We start from the raw sequence: 8,339 nt of genomic DNA, 5'->3' as shown, positions 1-8,339 counted from the left end.
CCTATTTTGAAGCGCCGAATCCGCGTGCTTATATACCTTTATGACGCAGCACCGCGAAGACTCACATCGGGACGATTCCTCCGCAGTCAGCGAAGAAAAGTAGTCCCTCGCCGACCTTTCCCCTCTTTCAATCTAAGGAGGGTGGTGGGAGGCCCATCTCTGTCAGGCTATTCTTCCCCTCTCGATAAGGGTCTTCCCATAGGAACCCCGCGCTTTTCCCACCCAGGCATGGGGGCTGGAAGTAGGAACGGTTTCCAAGATATTTTCACTTCCTCGGAGAAGGAAAAACATTTTCGAGTACGCCTAAGCGAGGGGGAGTATTTGGGGAAGTTTCAGGGGTCTTGGTGTTTAATACGGAGGACGGCGGAAGGGACCCAGTACGGCAGGGATTGTCTCTGTTGCCGAATTGTAATAATAATAATGTTGGTATTTGTTAAACGCTTACTATGTGCAGACCACTGTTCTAAGCACAGAGATATACAGGGTAATCAGGTTGCCCCACATGAGGCTCATAGTCTTAATCTCCATTTTACAGATGAGGTAACAGGCACAGAGAAGTTAAGTGACTTGCCCACAGTCACACAGCTGACAAGTGGCGGATCCGGGATTCGAACCCATGACCTCTGACTCCCAAGCCCGTGCTCTTTCCTCTGAGCCACGCTGCTTCCCTGTACATTCCAGGCGCTTAGTACAGTGCTCTGCACATAGGAAGCGCTCAATAAATACTACTGAATGAATAAGTGAATGAATGAATGAACGACTCACGAGGGAGAACAAAGAAGTGAAAGAAGGCCGGGGACGGAGGCGGGCAGGCTGGCGGAAGAATCTCTGCAGAGCGACCGCATAACTTGCAGAGGAAGAAAAAGAGCCCTGTCACTCGGCGGGGGGAGGGAGGTGGGGGCGCGCGCGCTCCCGGCGACCTCAGCGGCGCGTGATTGGGGAAGGGCGGTGGCGGCAGCTGGGGCGGCCGCGTGAGCCGATCGTTGACGTCAGTGCCTTAGTGCGCGCCCGCCCGCGCGCCCGCCCACCCGCGCGCCCAATGGAGGGGCCAGGAAGTGGGGGAGGGGGCCCAGGGGGCCAACGGCCCCAACGGTTTCCAGAGCGGGAGTGGGAACAAAGGAGAGAGGGCTGGCGGAGCTGGAGGGAGGGGAAGCTCTCCCTGTTTTGTGAGGCCGTCGTAGAAGGAAGAGATGAAAAGCTTGAAATGGCTGAGGGAAACATTCGGACCCTCAAATCACCACACATATTCGCCCTCCTCCCCACTTAGAAGAAAGACCCTTCGAGCCCCTCCTTTCAGAACCGGCTCCCTTGGGTCGTCTTCACTCGCCTCCCGCTTCGGACCTCCTTGTAACGCTGAGGGGCTAGAGAGTGAGGAGAAAAAGAGGACATTTTGAAGCAGGGCCCCCGGGGCGAGAAAATCTTTCAGTATTCCCTGAAAGGTTATCGACGCCACAGCCTATCCCCCCTCGCCATACGCACACCCCAGCCTCAGACCTTTGAGGCCCCGAACAGAAAATCGGAGGGCGTTGTCACAAGACTAAAAACGGTTTCCTTAGGAGTCAGCAGGACTCGGTTGCCTAGTGAAGGAAAATAGATATAAAATGGCGTTGCAAGGCTCTTGCTCTCTGCAGCAAGCACCGGGCAGGGCGCCAGAAGGCCACCGCCCTTGCTGTTTTCAAAAACGATGACTCCTCTTACCGTCAGCAAACACTGAAGATAAACTCGAAGTCCCCGAGCAAGTCCAAACTTGTTCAAATGAGGTTTAAGGGCTCAAATGCCTTAAAAATTCCTATATAGGCAGTGTTTGCCCAAATCCCCAGAAAAATTCTCTATGCGTAGATTAAAAAAAAAGGTTCCTGGGACTTTGTCAAAAGGAGACCAAAGTCAAAATAATCAGGGCGCCTTTGAGTCTGACACCTTATCTAGACTGATTCAATTGTTCCTCTGGGACTCAGTTTCCCCATCTGTATAGTTGGGGTCACCTCTCAAGAGTCCTGAGGGAAACTTTAAGAAGACTTGGGCAGGGGAATTACCAAGAAGCCCAAGGGTCTGTCAAACGAGGCTCTTTTTAACCAAGACTGGTATTTAGTCAGCATCTACTAAGTACAATGTACAAGGACTTAGTCCTTGGGAAAGAACAACAGAAGCAATTTCTCATACCCTATTCACAAGAAGCTTACACTCTAATGCCGGAGCAGGATATAAAAATATTTGCCACTAGTGAAACAAAAAGAGAAAAAATGAATTTAAGTAACTACTTAACTTCTAGGGGTGGCTGTCCAGTTGATACTAGTTGGGGTGTTGAGGATTAATTAAGGAAGGTTTTTTGGGAAGAGGTGGGATTTTAGAAGAGTTTTGAAAAAGGGGAAAGTTGTGAACTGGTTGCTTTGGAAAGGGAGGAAATTTCAGGTCTGGGGAACCGGGTGAGCTGAGGATCGGACCTTAAGAGCCGGTAAAAGTGATCTTGGGAGGAACAAAGAGGAGTACCTGGAGAGTTAGGGGGTTGTTGTACATTTCAATCAATCAATAGTATTTATTGAGCGCTTACTCTCTGCAAAACACGGTTCTCAGCACTTGGGAGAGTGCAGTAGAGTAGATCGATCTCTGCGGTGAAGCAGTTTACAATTTAGTTGGGGGAGGCAAACATTAAAATAAATTATATGTAGGGAAAGAAACCGAGTGTAAGGATATGTACATAAAGGGCTGTTTGTGTGTGTGTTATGGTTGGGTGTGAGTACTCAAAACCATATTTTGTCTTAATTCTCTCCTGCTGGTTTCACTTCTCCCAAACCCCCCACAACGCAAACCTCCCTGAAAACAACCCCACCCCTGATCCCAAATGAGGAATGTCCTGGAGCCGAGCCAGCAGTGGGGGCACAGAGGGGAGGGTGGGGCCAGTAGAAGACCAATCTATCTGCCCATCCTGCCTAGTCCACCCAGTTCTCGACGACCAGATGGCATCTTGGCCTGAGTGCCCTCCTCTGGGCCCAACTCCCAGGCCCCAAGGGGAAAACAGCTGCACATTTCTCAGGGGAGGAGGAGGAGGGGAAGAGGGCAGAAGAAGAGAGATGAGGAGGGGGCAATAGCGAGGAGCAAGCAGACGATCTCTGACTAAAATGAAAGCTTTGTCCAGGCTACAGCCAGGCAACTCAGCTGCCGAAGTAATCATACAGAATTCTATCAGCTTTTGTTCTGTTTAAAAGAAAACTACTAACGCCCACATCCGCTCCTCTCCTCCTCCTCCTTCCCCACCCCTCCTGGAAAAAAAAAATTCTGGCAAATGCGCAATGCGGAAGAGACACTTCAGCACTTTCGCAATCAAAACAAGCTTGTTCCTCAAAGAAGTAAACAGGTTTTTACTGCAGACTTGCGGGGTGGGTAAAGACTTTGGATTCCCTGTCCTTCCCCAGCCCTAAATGGCAGTCATTTTTCTCAGTTCTTCATTTGACATTGCTGTTTGTTTTAGGGTGAAAAGGAATGGGGCTCAGGAAGGGAAAGAGAAAAGTTGGGGAGGGGAGGTGCTTTCACTCAGCAGCTGCCCCCTCCTCTGTTCTGTTTCATCTCTCATGTCATCATTATTAAAAATAAGTGACGACCTATTGACTACCTCCCTTTTCTAGACACTGGACTCTCTTGTTTAGCTGGGGAGGTTTGGTTCATTTTGACCCTCCCCCATTCTTCCTGAAGGAGCCACAGGAGGAGGAAAGGGGAGGGGAGGGGGGCAGTGGAGGGGAGATCATTCTCCGAAGGCCTCTCGGCTGAGATTAGCCTTCAACAAGGCCAAATATGGTAACGGCTCTAACAAAAGGAATGTGTTAGAGCTTAAGCTTGTCCTGCACTGTCAGTTCCCTGTCTTTCTGGAAAGTTAGACACTCAATAAACTATGTTTTTGAGGATGATGAAGCCCCTAACTCCTGTTGGCTAGAAATCAAGTAAAAACTTCACCAAGAGCCCTGAGTTGGGAAGAATTACGGGGCCTGATCTAGCAGATTTGATTGTGCTGGTGTTAAACCCCACGAGTTTGGGACCCAGGCTTGGCTCTACTTAAGGTGCAGGTCCACCTGACCTCCAAGGGCAGGAAGAAGAGGGGCCATCATGTCACCAAAGGGTGGTGTGACTCCTATGTGTTGCCCTCAAAGGGACATAATTGTTCAGTGTTGCTGGGGTCTGGAGGGGTAGAGAGGGGAAGGGTAGGCCATACTGCCCTAGCCCAAGTCTGACCTCCATTTTCTATAACCTGGCCTGAGTCGGCCCTGTGCTCCATTTTAGATTGATAGTGCACCGTTCTCCTCATCTCCAGAGCCTTACTAAAACCACAATTCCTCCAAGGAGTCTTCCCTAATCTCTTGTTTCCCCACCCTATTCCTCCTTTCCGTGTTTCCTATGCACTGCACCCCTTAAAATGCTTTGTTAGCCCACCCCCACAGCATTTATATACAGACACTTATTCTCCGCTATTTCCCCTACCTGTAATTTATTTTAATGTCTCTCCCCCTCTAGACTGTCAGACCCTTGAGGACAGAGATTGTACCCTACTGTATTTCCCAAGCGCTTACTACAGTGCTCTGCACAGAGTAAGAGGTCAATGAAGACCATTGATTGATTGATCTAGCAGATGACACACAGAAGTGCACTTTCTCCTCCCCTTGGGGGCTGAGGACTCAGCGGGGCCTCTTGGGTATTAGGACTCTAAAATTAGACAGCAGCTTTGCTACCCCCACAAAAGAACCCGACATGGCTTGGGACTAAACCGACAGCCTGTCATCCCTGGCCTGTCCCTGTGCCCGGTTAAAAGGCATAAACTGATAGCGGTGAAGAGTGAGGCTGAATCCGTGGAATATATCCGCTCAACTAACGCAACAACCCTCACTGCAGTAACACTTTGCTGGGTGGGGGTGTGTGTGAGATTGAATAAAAGCTGTTTCCGCAAATGGAAAATGGAGACTATATAACGATGCTCTCTCCTCCGGGGATTGTGAATCACACGAGGAGCAGGGCCTGGGTCCGACCGGCTCACATCGGAGCTACCCCAGCGCTTAATACATAGTTGGTGCTGAGCAAATAAAATAATAGCATAATAATAATCATTAAAGCGGGATCTCCCGTGGGGGGCAACGGGCAGAAAGAAGGGAACACTTCAAAGAGGAGGAACTGGCAGCATAGAGTTTCGAGGCTACTGTTTTGCTCTTAAAGCACTTGATATTCGCCCCATCCTCTGGGCCGCTCAGCATGTATAACCATATCTGTAATTTATGTTCTTGTCTCGCCTCCTCTAGACTAAGCTCCATGGGGGGAGGGGAACATGTCAGTCAACTCTGATCCACTGTCCCCTCCCAAGCGCTTAGTACGGTGTACTGCGCCCAGGAGGTAGGGGTAAAAAACTATCGTTCTATTACTGCCTTCCGGAGCAGGCAAGCTCCTTTTAATGCATGGTTCAGGGAACCCGAAGTCGGGGTGTCTCCGGTGGGGTTGCCCCTCACTAGATTGGGGGGCTTCGTGGGGACACCTCAACCTGCGGCATTGCGGGCCGGAGCATTGCAGGGTGGCGGGGTGGGGGGGAACCGTGAGCCTCGTGCGCCATCTGCTGGTAGCAGATTTGAGTCACGCCGCTCCCTTCCACTAAATAAAGGTTTCGAGCTCCATGAAAAGGCCCCCTTCAAAGGCCTTTCCCGACCGACTTCCCCACTCCCCCTCTCCAAAACCTCGCCTAGAGCTCTTCCTTCCACCCCTGTCCCACAGACACGCCGCTTGGCAAAAAGATTACCCTTTAAAAAGAGGAGTCACTGCACCGGGCACCTCTTGGCCGGAGCGATCTTCACCCACAAGGGTTTTGTACCCCCTCTCCACCCAGCAGCGGGAAGTGGTGGGGAGATGGGAAGGGGAGAGGTGGCAGAAGGAAAAGCCTACTAAGTAAAGTAGCCGTATGTCTTTCCCCCATCTTCCAGACTCCGAAGGTTCTCCCACCCACCGCTGAGTTTTCTCATATCTTCTAGCTGAGCTGTTGATGGCAGCACCCGAAAGTTGGGGATGGGTGCTGTAAGACAGCTTTAAGGACCCCCCCCATCTCTACCTGCATATAGAAGGACTGGGGACTCTCCTTGCCCTTCCCCAAGATAGGCCCAGTTGGCTAGGCCTCACTCAGATTCCTCAAAGCATCCCACCTCAAACTCCCATCTCATTTTAGTCTTGAACAGTATGTTCTCTTCCCCTTAAGGCTTTACAGCCAGAGTCTGGAAGCACTTCCACTCCTGCCTATTCACTGCCCGTGACCTCATCGTGGGGAGGATTTGTTATCTACCAACTGTGTTGTACTCTCCCAAATGCATAGTACAGTGCTCTGCACACAGTAAACCCTCAATCAGTACATTTGATTGATGGCTATTTCTCTACTCTCTTTCATCCTCCTTTGCCTAATCACATTACTCTTGGCCTGCCCTGGTCTTATCCTTAGCTATGACTTCAGTTCCTGTACAGTTACAAGTACTTGTATATTTATATGTGAGTAGGTAAGAGGCAATGCCCCCATGGAAAGATGTGTCACTTTCACTCAACAGATGATGTTGCCTTGGTAGGGGGAAAACCCTACCTTCCAGTGTAAGGATTCTGAGAGTCGGAAAGAAACACAACTTTAGTCCCAGCTCTGCCTGCTGGGACTAGGCCAAACGGAGTGAGGGTTTCGGATCCGATTGTCATTGGTGCTCTCCCAAGCGCTTAGTACAGTGCCCTGCACACAGTAAGGGCTCAATAAATATGACTGATTGACTGAAATACAAAACACCGTGAGTGCACAAGTACAGCAGGAATTCTGAAAAAAAAGCAGACTATCACCATCGGTAAAAACCACAGCAGCTACCAAGGAACTGCCTGTTGGTTCAGGGTGCCGTGGCATGGTGTGGTCCCAAAATGGGTCTTGCATGCCAAAAAACCTTCCATGCACACCTTTGCTGCACCCCTGCTGACCTACTCACTTGTTGCACTCCACGGTCCCAGCGGGAATATGGCTGGGAGCAAATGGCGCCCTGCCAAGACCACCAGAATCATAACACTTTAATTTCAGGACCGAGGCTCGTTTGCTGGGAGGCCTAAAGACTGGATAAATGGGGAGTGTGTGTCATGTTTCCTGTCTGACACTGCTTTATTTCTATACCCTATCCAGGGCTGATATCATACCCTAAAAAAGCCTCAAAAAATAAGAATAAAATTGTCTCCAGAGCCTGCTTCCTGTTTGAACATTTAGGACAGATTGAACTGATATAGAATCTGGAGTTTGGCACTGAAAATTAGATTTAAGATAAAAGTTTTGCTTGCCGGAGGCAATGCGGGTTTTATTTTGGGTTTTTTTGCAGGTTATTATACAAGGCCAAACCTCTTTCACATGGGTCACCTGTACTTTATGGTCTCCCAAAGGCAGTTTCTATCCTACCTCTTCATTTCAAGAGGGAAGGGAAAAGAACGATAGGGTATTATTTGGAAAATTTTAGCATTCATCTTCAGACATCATGTAGGTTTTGGGATAGGATGTCTGTATGTATTTATCTGGTAGGACTACGCCTAGAGGTCTACTGGAACCATAAAGGATTTGATTTGTCCAACTCAGACAAAAAAATAATGGTTTTAGTTAAGCACTTACTATGTATTGAGCACTGTTCTAACCCTTGGGGTAGGTGACAGTTAATCACAATGGACACAGTCCCTGTCCATTATGGGGCTCACAGTCTAAGTAGGAGGAAGGATGGATACTGAATCCTCATTTTACAGATGTGGAAACAGGCTTGGAGAAATTAAGTGACTTGTCCAAGGTCACATAGCAGAAAGGAGGCAGAGCTGGGATTAGCCTGGGCTCTTCCCACTAGGCCATGCTGCTTCTCTGCCAGTGATGTGACTTTAAAAAACACACAAGGGGAGAAAAATAGTAGAGAAAAAGTGGTGGTGGTGGTGGTATTATTATTTATGGGACACACCCACAGGGTGTCCAATACATTGTATTAAGTGCTTAGGAAATCAAACCACTCCTTGACCTCTGAGACAGGGATCTAGATTGCCCCAGTTTGACAGTTTCTGTTCTTTCCTCTTGCTTCCCCCACGTTCGGCTGAAATCTTCTGATTCGTCCCACCTTCTTCCATTTTTGGCCCCTGCTTGGAGATAGGTTCTCCCTGAAAAGCCAGCAGCTAAATCAATCCATCAGTGGCACTCAATGAGACTTTACTTGTGGGCTAAGCACTCTGCCAGGCTTGGGAGGGACAGTAAAGTTGACATACGTTCCCTGTCCATAAAGAGATTACAGTCTAGAGGGGCAGGCATTAATATGAATAACTAATAGGAGAAAGGGGAGAGTATA

Source organism: Ornithorhynchus anatinus, chromosome 3 (genome assembly GCF_004115215.2).
Source record: "Ornithorhynchus anatinus isolate Pmale09 chromosome 3, mOrnAna1.pri.v4, whole genome shotgun sequence".
Classification (NCBI taxonomy): Eukaryota; Metazoa; Chordata; class Mammalia; order Monotremata; family Ornithorhynchidae; genus Ornithorhynchus; species Ornithorhynchus anatinus.
Note: the sequence above shows the minus strand (reverse complement) of the source record.